Below are 13,723 nucleotides of genomic sequence, written 5' to 3'. Positions count from 1 at the left end.
ATTGTCAGTTTCCCCTTGGGAAGACTTAATGCAAAACTGGATGTGGAACCGGCGAGCCTTTTCTGTTGTGGCTTGTGTATACAGTAGTGTGGTGGCAAATTCAGATGTTCAGGGGCCCTTTATACAAGAACCCCAGGAGCCAATCCTGAGTGGCTGGCTTACCTTTCACTCTGATTGGCTCCAATCAGCCCAAAGGGTATGAAGACTTCTCAGTGGCTGAAAAGCTCCCCTTTCATGCTGACTGGGTGGTTCTAGGGCCCTGGAGTTGGGGATCCTGCTGCAGAAACGATAGCAGGTCTTCAACCCTCTTGTCATCCTGGACCACTGCTCCTCTGTGTTTATATATAAAAGCTCAATAGAAAAGCAATGCTACATAGGTGTAAGTAGTCGTGCCATACAGGTAGGCCCCTGTGTTTGTATCCATGCTCTCAGTCATCATTGGAGAAGAGGGGGAGAGAGTCATGACTCATTAGGAAGACAAAGGCTCCCATTATCTGGGGAGAAATGTTCGTTTTTTACGTATGCAAACCATTAGCTCAGATACAATCTCATCCCAAGTGCCAGGTATTCTAAATATATAAAGAATGGCACTCTTGAGCAACAGTAATAAATTGATTCTGCAGCAAATGTATTCTCTTTCCCCTTGGCTGACGCAATTGCTGGTTAGCGGTTGTCATGGTAATGCCATTTCTATACTCTGAAAAACTATTAGATGGTGCTGATTGCACAAGCCTCTCACAAAAACAATGTTAAGAGTAGTAACAACAAGAAGAACTGAGAGCATTTGTCGTTTTTCTTCTGCAAAAGTGTGTGTGGCTGTGTTAAAAAAACAACAACTATCAGGCCGGTGTGTAAATCAGAATGTGCGGCAGCACTGCGCAGTCAGTGAGTGCATCCGCAAAGTGTGCGCATGGATGGAAGCATTCTCAGCACAACTTTCAGGCAGATGGCCTGATATTGACCTGGAAGAGTGTTCTGTAATGTCTACACCAATCTGCAAGAGAAGATGGCCCAATCCACCCCTCCAATCATCCCAACGCTTCCTTCCAGGAAAACAAACAGTTTATTGCTGAATTGGAACAAGTGGCAATTGGGTTTCCATTTGTTCCAATTTAGCTCTAAAGAGTGGGTTTTCCGGGGGAAAGCAGCAGGGCAAAGGCAAAACCACTCCGACTCGTGCCTAGACAGCATGGGACAAGTGGAGAACCGCTCAGATCAATGCTTTCTAGGCATGGCACAAGCAGAAGTGTGGCTGAGCCATGGGTGATTTCAACAGTAACCCATAGCTTAGGTTTGGGGAACATGTGGTCCTCCAAATAATGTTGGACTACAGCTCCCATTATTCTAGATTATTAGTCCTGCTCTTGGACTAATTGGTGCTATTATTATTATTATTATTAATATTAATTACAAAGTATACGCTACTTTGGGACGTGGGTGGCGCTGTGAGTTAAACCACAGAGCCTAGGACTTGCTGATCAGAAGGTTGGCGGTTCGAATCCCCGTGATGGGGTGAGCTCCCGTTGCTCAGTCCCTGCTCCTGCCAACCTAGCAGTTCAAAAGCACGTCATGTGCAAGTAGATAAATAGGTACCACTCCAGCAGGAAGGTAAACGGCATTTCCGTGCACTGCTCTGGTTCGCCAGAAGCGGCTTAGACATGCTGGCCACATGACCTGGAAGCTGTCTGCGGACGAACACCGGCTCCCTCGGCCTATAGAGCAAGATGAGCGTGAACCCCAGAGTCGGTCATGACTGGACCTAATGGTCAGGGGTCCCTTTACCTTTACCTTTTTATACGCTACCCAGGGAGCAAGGGCTATGGTACGAAGGCCCATGATGAAGCAACATTGCTGAAAGTAAGATTTAGGTTTGGTCATTGCCTGGCTGGGAGACTAAGGGTGCTATTCAACTAAGTTTTACTCCAGAGTTGACCTATTGAAATTAATGGACCTAACTTAGTCATGTTCATTTATTTCAATGAATCCGCTCTGTGTAAAATTAGTTGACTACCATCCTAAATCTGGAAACCTTCTACATGCTGGCTTGAATTCCAAGGCAGGACACAAGTGTAGTAAGAAATACTGTCACTGTAGAGAAATATCAGCTTCTAGGATGTCGAGTAAAACAGAAGCTTTATTATTTGAAAAGTGCTCACCATTTCACTTTAGAACCATCTCCCCCAGTGGTTCCAGTTTTACATTAGCCGTGACCATCAGAGTGAAGAGGATGTTCATGTTTCTAGAGGAATCAGAGTCATTTCTTGGAGGGGGAAAGGAGGAGGGCGAAAAGAGGATCCCATTTGAGGAAGAACAACTGGGCCAAAAGATTGGTTCAGCTCAACTTCATTACTAGCCACAGCAGCAATCTTATTTCAAGATTAAGAGCGGTCCTATGTTTTACCACACACACATGTCACATTCCCAGAAAGCCTGGCAAATATGGATTGGCAAAAAAACCCCACCACCCAACAACCCCAAACTTACTAACTGTTAAATCAATACAACAAAGTAATTCAGAAACAGATGGCGTGTTTTTCCTCTGATCAAAAGCATGTCTGTTCTAGGAAAAATATTATTATAGTAATTTAGCTTCCCGTTACTGCCCCGCTGCTATTATCATTTAAAGCTGATTTCAATAAAAGAAAGAATCACTCCCAATCCACAGCAAGCTTTCATTTTACTCCACTTCAGAGAATATGGCTGGCGGGGGTGGGGAGGTTGTTTAGAAGTGGTTGACCTAACATTCATCGGAGTTTTTAAGGGCGACCTACACAGGTTCTGTGCACAGGTCCCTGTGGTCACAGAAAGTGTATACAGCTGATGCATCTAGCTAGACCTCAGTAAACATGACTGAATGTCTGCTGATAGGTATGGAGAGGCACATTCCCATTTGGGGGCCACTGGTCTGACAAACAGCTGGAATGCAGTCACACTGAAACAATTCAGCCCAAACCAAATGCCAATATTTTCAATGGGAAAGAGTTAAGCTGAGGTAAGACTTCATCCGAATAAATGGACTTAGCTTTGATCATGCCCAGGCACCTCGATCCAGCCAGAGAGATCTGTGCATATTATTGTTGATGAACTGCCTTGATAATAAGAATAAGAATAAGAATAAGAATTTATTATTTACACCCCACCCACCTGGCTGGGTTTCCCCAAAAGCTGTCCAGGACAATGCATAACAGAAGATAAAACAACAAATTCATGAATAAATAGAAAACATGCAAAAGCCAAAGATACCTATAAAATAACAACGCTATTCAAAGGGGGGGGGGTGGCCATCCCCTTTTCTCTCTGCCACTTTATCTCCCCCCCCTTGCCCTGAAACTCCCTCCACAGCAGGCTACCAAGGGAGGGACAAATCATTCTTGCCAGAAGTCCAAACTGATCACTGGCAGAGGGCATTTTCTCTTGCCTTCACCTACTCCGTCTGGCTCAGCTCTCCCTGCTGCCCTCCAGCCCTCATTCCCTATAGGCTCTGCCCATAGCTGTCAACTTACAGATTTGAAAATAAGGGACCAGCAGCCTCGAAAATAAGGGATCAGCAGCCAAAATAAGGGATCAACAATTACTTTGATAAAATACATATTTTGTTGCGAGCAAATGGCTTTAGATACCTATTAGGTCCATAAATTACCATATAGCATATATTCAACACACAAAAACAGCAACAATTTGTTGTTGACAAAGCACAGCTGGACATAGAAAGGGCCCCATTACCTTCAGTAGCTTACTTAAGGGACATCATTAATAAGGGACATGGCGCTGATATAAGGGACTGTCCCGCCAAATAAGGGACGCTTGACAGCTATGGCTCTGCCACTTACAGGAAAAGTAGCGGAGGCCTATGTGGTGCCCATCCCTGCTGTAAGTTAGCAGCATTGGGAGAGTGGGTAGTCTATCTCCCTAGTCAAGAGATTTGCCGCTGTAGGAGCAGCAGACTTACAAGCCTGTCTGTTGATGTGCTCCACCTATGCCCAACCAGTATATTTGTAAATAAATGGAAATACTGCAAATGTCTGGATAAAGCACGTGCACCTGAAACTTCTCACTGCCTGGAGAAGCAAGAGGGAGCATGAGAATCTATTGCTAAGCAAGACAAAACCAGAAAAGGCTCAATTCCAAAACTGTCCCTCATGTTCACAAATGTGGTTCATTCCATTCCTAAACATGGGCATTGTTTTGTTTTGTTTCTATTTTTTGTGCTTTTATCTTGAAGGGCAGAATAAAAAGTTAAAATAATGATAATTAAGACCCTCCTCCCTCCACTAGATCAAAAAAGAAACATGGGAACTGTTTGTTTAGTCCTCACAGAGCTACAATTCACAGCACCCTTAACAAGCTATGTTTTCCAAGTTTCTTTGTGGGGGTGCTTCAAATGTATGGGGCATATAGAGCCACTGTTGGCTCTGCTAGTTAAATAGCATGAAAATGCTGCACATTGGCACGTGGTGAGACCTCCTGGCAGGCATCTGAGAGAAAGAGCTATACTGTGACTTGGGGATACAGGGAAATTGGCCTCCTTTCAACTTCCTCCGCCCACTTGATTTTAGCTCACTGGTTTTTGAGAACAGGATAAAATGCTAAGTAACATGAAAGAAACAAGCTTCTTTTTCACAAAACTCTTCCACTAGTCAGTAATTTTAATCAGAAGCGGTACTTACTCTGCGGTGGTTTTGTGTGGCTCCGGGCACTGAATAATTCTCCCTCAGAAACCCCACTTCTTTTATCTGCTCTTTTATTTTCTTTTTCTTTTTTGAGAACAACACAGAACCTCCTTTGGAAACACCCGTGATGCCACCACACAGGGAAACTTTCCTTATTTAGTGTCATGGGCAAAGTTAAAGCAAGATTGCAGCTACCGCAAATTCTCTTAACCAGAGAGAAAAGGCTTCTCATGTTTCTGTCATCTCCTGTTCATCCTCTAGGTTGGTCTTCCTGCTCTCACAGGACAATATTGGCTGTAACAGACTTCTGTTTCAGTGTAAAGACATTGCTATCTTCCACCCTGAAAGTTTCATTTTGGAGGAGAATTTAAGGAACCAACATTCTGCTGATTATTGGGTGTGTGTGACAAGGTTAATAAAAGGTAAAGGCGACTGTGAGGTTGTGGTGCTCATCTCACTTTCAGGCCAAGGGAGCCACCGTTTGTTTGTTTTTTGTTTTTGTTTAATATGCTTTTTATTAGTTTTCTTAACAAACACACACAAGAAATTAACAAAAATGATAAAACAACATACATACACACACACATACATACATACATACATATGTTCTTACAAAAGAACTTATGCCACCATGTTCTTAATTCCCAATTCCTTATCTTCCCCAATAGACTTCCACCTTCCTCGAAGCGGGTCTGTCTTATCTGTTTAATAAACTGCTTCTTTAATCATTTTGCCATTTCTTCTGTTATCTGAATACTATACTTATAATCCATATTGTGGTTTGTGAAAATTAATCAAAGCATGTCCAGGATTTAACTTGAGGGCACTGTTTTTTTAAATAAACTTTATCAATTTCCCCACTCCTTTTTGAACTTTTGGTTTGGCGGTCTCCTAATTGTCTTTGTCATTTTTGCCAGTTCGAGATATTCAAATAATTTATCCTCGAACTGCCAGATCTGAAACTTTGTTACAAATTGGCTTGCTTATATTGGTTAAAGGATTGGATGACACTGCAGAACTCAGATTTACTAGATTTGAAAGGTTTTGATAACTGTTTGGGGTGGCATGCATACCTGGTATATGAGAAAGTTAAAATTCATAGAGGCGTCCTGAACCATATTATAAGGAAACCACTATATAAGGTATGCAAAAAATATAAAAATATACAGTGGTACCTTGGGTTACAGACGCTTCAGGTTACAGACTCTGCTAACCCAGAAATAGTACCTAGGGTTAAGAACTTTGCTTCAGGATGAGAACAGAAATCGCGCGGCAGTGGCGCGGCAGCAGCAGGAGGCCCCATTAGCTAAAGTGGTACCTCAGGTTAAGAACAATTTCAGGTTAAGAACGGACCTCCAGAACAAATTAAGTTCTTAACCCAAGGTACCACCCCAAACTCACTGGTGGCTCTCCCCTTTGGAGGCCATAGCAGTGAAAAGAAAAAAAAATTGAATAAATTCTCTATCCACCCACCTGCCCCCAAGAAACCACTGTTTGCCCTGTTGGAGGAAATGAAGGACTGTTCACAGCACTTCGTACACTAAAAAGAGGGCTGCGGAAATTAACAACCATCATGATACATGTTAAGAAAGTAACAGGATGTTCTACTTCTCTACTGGTAAAATGTTGCTACATTATGTACGTCATTATGTAGTTTCTGACCTTTTAAAACCAGAGAGAAATGCCGTGTTGAGGCATAAGGTTAAATGCCAAAGAACAAGAGCCAAAATTAAGTCACTCAGGAAGGACAGTAGATTTCACTCTGTGTCTGCAATGCAAAGAAGTAAATGGGACACGTTTGACCATGAAGTTCTGGTGCCAGGCAGAGTAGACCACAGCAGGCAAGATGAACCAGTGGTCTGATCATGTCTACAGCAGCTTCCTAGGAAGATCATGGCAGGGGTGATCAACTGGAGGAGTGAACGGAGATTCAGGAGTGAAGAGGGGAAGAGGACCACCAGGTCTTGATCCAGCCTTCCCTAGCCTGGTGCACTGATGACATCTGGGTGTCATCAGACTGGGGAGGACAAAACCTTAATCAGTTTCAGAATTTAGTACCGGAGCCTAATTTTAGTACCAGGATTCATTTTTGGAATGGTTCAACTAAATAAAATAAAAATAATAAAAATCTCTGACAATGTACCAACTATGGTGTGTGTGTGTGTGTGTGTGTGTGTGTGTGTGTGTAAGTAAAAATGTCTTCCCTTGAAAAAAAAAATCCAAGGTGTCTAATAACAGTGCTATACACATAGCACTTATCAAACCTATCCATTCTGAAAGAAATCAGCCCTGAGAGATCACTGGAAGGACAGATCCTGAAGCTGAGGCTCCAATACTTTGGCCACCTCATGAGAAGAGAAGACTCCCTGGAAAAGACCCTGATTTTGGGAAAGATGGAGGGCACAAGGAGAAGGGGATGACAGAGGACGAGATGGTTGGACAGTGTTCTCGAAGCTACGAACATGAGTTTGACCAAACTGCGGGAGGCAGTGGAAGACAGGAGTGCCTGGCGTTCTCTGGTCCATGGGGTCCCGAAGAGTCAGACATGACTAAACAACAACAACAACATGCACATATTTAGGATTGTGCAACAGGATATCCTAGTGATGTAGCTCCCAGGCAGACTCCTGTTCTGTTCCCCTCTTTTTAGAAATTAACAGGGGGTACCAGGAGGTCTGGCATGGTGAAAAGAATGTGTGCAGAGCCCTAGACTGGAGATTGTTCTGGACATTGTCAGGTCAGGACTTTGATGCAGAAGTCCAGGGCCCACACAGCAGAACGAGCAGAAAGACCCCCAAATGCATCAGGGTTATCTTACCCTATGTTGAAGTATGTGAGGTCATGCCCATTGGCATTTAAAGGAAAGAGGGGAAGGCTCTGCAATATCATTAAGCCCAGGGTCTAAAATTTCTTAGCCATGCCACTAACGGGAGACAAATTCTGTCCCTAACAGTATGAGTGCAATGGCTGTGGTGGGCACTGGAGGGCAGCAAAGTGCCTATGGCAGGCCCTCAGAGAAAGAGACAATGAAATCTCTGATAAGGTTGTCCTGCGCTGTTTGCTTACTGCAGCAGTACAGCATTACCCTGGCAATATCACTTGTACTTTTCATTAGTCATTTGTGACCTTTTACTTCTGTAATCAAACAAGACAACCTAACACTTAAATCTGAGCATTTAGGCCTGACATTTACAATTGGTTCTCAAGTTAGGGAGACCAAATGAAAATTTCCTAGCAGGCAGCACACAATGGGGGGAAGGAAGCGCCAAATAATTCATTTGCTGAGTAACATGTATGTCATCCCTATTCAATCATCTGTATCTGACTGAATAATATCAGTTGATATTTGTACTGGAGTGGCTGTCATTAAACAGTCAATATTCATCTGGAATTACTGGCACACCGAGGTATCCAAGATATCGCATCTCCGCTGCTGAGGACATGGAGATTGCATTTGATTAGTGTAAAGTGCGGCTGATATTACAGGGGCAATGGCATTATAGCACTAGGCAGACCATTTCCTTCTTTAAATTTACGGGAGCCGGAGAAGCAAAGGTATCATTCTCTGTGTTTCTGTAAAACAAGGTTTCACATTAGATCTGGAGAACAGCTCTTTCCCTGAAAATGAACAGTTCTCTCCTTCCTTTTGAAATGTTTTATTGTGGAAGGAAGAAGAGCTCTGCTGGACAAGCCAATGACCCATCAAGGCCGGGATCTTCTTCACAGAGTGGCCGCTCAGCTGCCTACGGGAAAACCCACAAACAGGAGCCAAGCACAAGAGGTTTCTGAGGTTTCTGGCAACTAGAATTCAGAAGCCTATTGCCTCAGAGCATAGCCACAATGGCTACTAGCCAGCGATAGCCTTTACCCTCCACGATTTTGCATTATGTTTTTAATCACTGATGTTCTGTAACGTGTTTCTGATGTTGTACACCACTGGTCCTTCTGATAAAGGGTAGTAATATAAATTGAATAAATAAATAATAATAATAATGAATTTGCCCAGTCCTTTTTCAAAGTTTGTGGCCATCACTGCCCCCCACGGGAGCAAGTTCCACAGTTTAGCTATGTGAGGTAATGAAGAAGTACTTTCTTTTATCTGTCCTTCCAACTTTCAGCTTCAGTGAATGTCCACAGGTTTTAGTGTTGTGAGGGAGAATTCCGCCCCCCCACCCACTTTCTCCATGCCATTAGTGAGTTACAATTCGTCTCTAAAAAGGTTATAGTTTTGCAGCCCGATTTTGTAGGTTATTGGGGTGGGACATGGATGCATAGATTAAGCCCTAGATCCCAGTCTGGACTCAGTGACACAGAGGAAACTGCTTTGAGACAGAGTCTAACCATTAATTCATGTAGCTTGGTATCAGTAACATAGCAAGGGTGTTGCAGCAAATGTAGAAACACCAGGTGCAAGATGAGGTGGGGTGAGGGACAAGACTGGTTGCTGATGCTGTTATGTATTTTAAAACCATAATAATAGCATGAATTTCATAGATTTAAAGGTGACTTACATATTTATTTCATTATCAACAAGGCAGAATTACCCACATGTAATTAATAAAACCATTATAAACAGTCAGTAATAGCCTTATTAATCCTATGTGGGTAATTTTGATTTTTTGATAATGGAACAGATATGAAAATAATATTTAAATGTATGAAATTAGTTCAATTTAGATCTGGTTTACCATTAATTAGTAAACTGCATTAATGTGATTTTGCAAAATGCTGGGGTGTTTTTCGGAGCTTCAATTTAATTAGAATTAACTACCTTGCTTCCACAAAACATTAGCTGGATGTTGTAACCAGTGGGGGCTCGTCCACTTGAGCTACTGGGGCACAGCCCTCCCAATGAGAATGTCAAGCAATCTGAAAGTCACACACTCTTTCCTGTCCCCTACCCCTCTTTTTATACTCGCATGAGTTTGCAGAGGCTTGTGGAGGCGTTTCCTCAATCTCCTGTCCTCTCTATTGGGAAGGTTATCCTGTAGGCACCATCCCATATTAGGGAGGATTGCTGGAAGAACAGCCTTGCACCAAGTGGCAGCCTACTGGAATCACACACCAGTTCTGAGCATGCTCAGAACTGTTTCCTTGAAGGCTAGATTTCCTCATGGTTTGTAGCATGTCCTGGTAACCAGAGAAGCAACAGGGAATGTCTCCTTCTTTCAGGAGCATTTTTTGTTGCTGTTCAGTATGTGTTTTGTGACCTTGCTAGAGAGTGAGAACAAGCAAGTGACAGTGGACACAGTGTGAGTCTCTCTCTGTAATAAATATCTACTTTTTTAAACCCATTAATAAGCCGGCTTGTGAGTGGGTGCCCTTGAAACTAGAAGGTGGGGCCACAAGAGGATCTTCTCATGAATAAGTACCCCCAGCCTGACGCTTTTAAGCAGCAAGCTGGCACTCATACCTGCTAACAGAATTGCCTTTCTGGGACAGTTCATTTCATTTGCGGTCTGCAAATATACACATATCAGCACATCCCAGAACTCTGAAGTGCAATTTATAAAATGATATCAGGCACTGCTTCAAGGCGGATTACCTAAAAGTGAATTTCAGTTATGTATGTTGAATATTGGGTTGCCAACTTCTCGGTCAGCCTCTGTAGCTGTGGCAGCTGCTTTTTTCTACAGCATTCAGCGCATAATGTATTTCTCTCCAGGTATCAAAAAGCTTCAGCTTCTAGTTCCTGCATGCCAAATTGCTGTTAAAGGCATAATTGTAAGAGTCGGTGGAAAATATTGGCAACCACTGCTGAATATTAGCCAGCTCACTGGTGAAGTGAGATTGGGAGCAAAGGATGGGATTGCTGCCCTAATTCAGCATAAGAAATATCACACCTGCTGTGGTATATTTGTCAACTCCCCAGTAATAGTTCCAGTTTTAAAAAAACGCAGCATCTGCTTGGCTGTCACTTGCCTCCGTTTCCATTTTCTTCCTTTGTTTACGAAAAATATTTGTTTTCTCTTTCTCCTTCTCCTCATCGCGCCTATCTGCTGTTGTATTAGACTTCCAGCTCCCATCTTACGTGTGTGACATTTCCATGGCAACAGCCTGTGATGTGAAATTGAATGGATAGACCAAGAAATGAGTCATGAATAAGCTTTTTGTCCTCTCCCTCTCCCCCCCTCTCTCTCCCACCCACCCCCACCCAGCCTGATATTAAAGCTAAATCACATTTTGATGAAATGTGCTTTAACTGGGCAACAATGTTAAAAAAGAGATTCTAAAAAAGGTGTCACGTATGGGGTGAGACCGTTGCATCGCCAGTAGCCCCAAAATTGCTGGGAGCATCAAATGTCAGGGCAAAGGGTGTCCTTTGGAACAGAAATCAAATGAACTTCAGATTGATGGAAGTGTTGTCTACTGGTAGAAAACCAAGACTAGTCACTCCTGCACCCGCTTTTATTGGGGATTGCTAACACCCCAAATCCCCGTCACTTAATTTGTCTTTTCCTATCAGTTACCTTTGTCTAGTTTCTCCACAGCTATGAATTCACATTTGTTAACCAATTGCAGTGACAAGAGGAAGCAGCTTCAGCAGCCTTCTACAGCCTGGAACTGTCCAGATGTTTTGGTCTACAATTCCCTGGTTCTGGGGATGTTGAGAGTAGCAGCAGAGGCTGGTCGATCAGGGAAAATGGGACACTGCCCTGCCAAGCTCAGTCTCTCCTCAGCCAGCCAGCCTGCACCTGCCTGCATTCTTACTTCCTGCTGGTTCATGTTAAGTATAATTGCTTAATCGTACATTGAAAAATAACTTTGTATATGCCTATATGTGTATTGCTAACTGGACAAATTCCATAAAGCAACTGGATAGCTCAGCTGGCTAAAGCATGGTGCTTGACAACGCAAAGGTTGCAGGTTTGATTCCCCATATGTGACAGCTGCATATTCCTGCATTGCAGGGGGTTCGGCTAGATGATCCTCAGGGTCCCTTCCAACAAGACAATTCTATGAGCACCTCAATGGGTTGATAATTAACATAGGATGTTCTCTGCTGGCTCTCATGTGGTGTAACTTGAGAGCAAGCATCCTCAACCTGCGGCCCTCCAGATGTTTTGGCCTACAACTCCCATGATCCCTAGCTAACAGGACCAGTGGTCAGAGATGGGAACTGTAGTCCAAAACATCTGGAGGGCTGAAGGTTGGGGATGCCTGCTTTAGATCATGTGAGAGGTATTCAGTTGCACATGATGCTATACAACTATTTTGATGTATCATTATCTGTTTTTGTATCTGTTTGGAACAAGCTCAGTTAGTAAAGCTTTGAAACCATATTATGGGTCTGAACAACTTTTGACAGTTTTTATTTATCCGACTGCTTCAAGCTGCTCAATAATAATATCTGCAATAGTTTAGGGCGGGCAGAGGCAAACTAGGCCCTCCAGAAGTACAATTCCCATCATCCCTGACCACTGGTCCTATTAACTAGGGATGATGAGATTTGTAGTCCCAAAACATCTGGAGGGCCGAGTTTGCCTGGTTTAGGGGGTGACACTGGCACTGCAGGGAGGAGGATGGGAATAAAAACAGGATTAGTTGGCTCTGCCAATCATTGGCTCCAGTGCAGGCATCCCAACCTGCAGCCCTCCAGATGTTTTGGCTTACAACTCCCATGATCCCTAGCTAACAGGACCAGTGGGATGATGGGAACTGTAGTCCAAAACATCTGGAGGGCTGAAGGTTGGGGATGCTTGCTCTAGTGCCACCAGCCATTGGGCTCAGGCTCCACCTACTATTAGCCACCCTGCCTTAAACCCTGCCAGCCTCAATGGGTACTAGCTGCCATTACAGAGTTGTGGTCTAAAATATTTGGAGGGCACCAGGTTCTGAAAGATATACCATATAATGTTCCATGAAATTTTATGCACTACCAGCAGAAGGAGCTTTGCATAAGGGCTTACCCACACCTCCTCTTGTCTGTATTTATTATCTTTCAACATTATATAATATGCTAATTCCTATGTAGGTCCCAATTTTATCATGCCATTCTTTGTGATCGATGCCCATCTCCATTTACTAGCGTAAAAAATTCCAGCAGCTTCTAAGATGTAAGAAATCATTTCCTCACATTCTCACTTTATTGAGCCTTCCAAATAACTCAATAAACATATGACTGGATGCAGAGAAACTTCATAACCTCATATTCTTACTAATTGGACATTAATTCCCCCCAGCCCCCAGAATTTTTCTGCACCATTTGCCACCCACATCACATGCAAAAGAAACCACCTTTATCCTTCTGGCATTTCCAACATATGGGGGAATATTTTTTGTTTATTTCCTTTCTCTTCTCAGGGGTGCTGCGCCACCTACTCACTATTCTGTAGCAGATTTCTCTCATCCCTGCATGTGGTAATTTAAACGTATAGATGTAAATTAAGTCACAACTGCCATAATTTAAATAGAAAAAACAGTACTTCAGACCTTAGTGGAAAGACTGATCCGGGGATTTGTGTGTCTGCTCGCTCTGCTGTCCAGGCACTAATGGCTGATGGGTAACCTCAAGGCCTCTAATGGATCTTTATCTTTGATGGGACAGCCTGTCAAATTACAGGACCACCATCTTAAAAATAGGACGCATGGCCTCTCTACACCAGCTGTCTGAAGCGTGATTTTGCTGGGCATGCACAGAAACTGATCTACAGGTAGTTTCGTTCTCTTGATAGTAATATTTTCTTGTTGTTTTTTAGTCGTTTAGTCATGTCCGACTCTTTGTGACCCCATGGACCAGAGCAGGCCAGGCACTCCTGTCTTCCACTGCCTCCCGCAGTTTGGTCAAACTCATGCTGGTAGCCTCAAGAACACTGTCCAACCATCTCGTCCTCTGTCGTCCCCTTCTCCTTGTGCCCTCAGTCTTCCCCAACATCAGGGTCTTTTCCAGGGAGTCTTCTCTTCTCATGAGGTGGCCTCAGCTTCAGGATCTGTCCTTCCAGTGAGCACTCAGGGCTGATTTCCTTAAGAATGGATACGTTTGATCTTCTTGCAGCCCATGGGACTCTCAAGAGTCTCCTCCAGCACCATAATTCAAAAGCATCAATTCTTCA

This window comes from Podarcis filfolensis (genome assembly GCF_964270895.1).
Source record: "Podarcis filfolensis genome assembly, chromosome: 6".
Classification (NCBI taxonomy): domain Eukaryota; kingdom Metazoa; phylum Chordata; class Lepidosauria; order Squamata; family Lacertidae; genus Podarcis; species Podarcis filfolensis.
Note: the sequence above shows the minus strand (reverse complement) of the source record.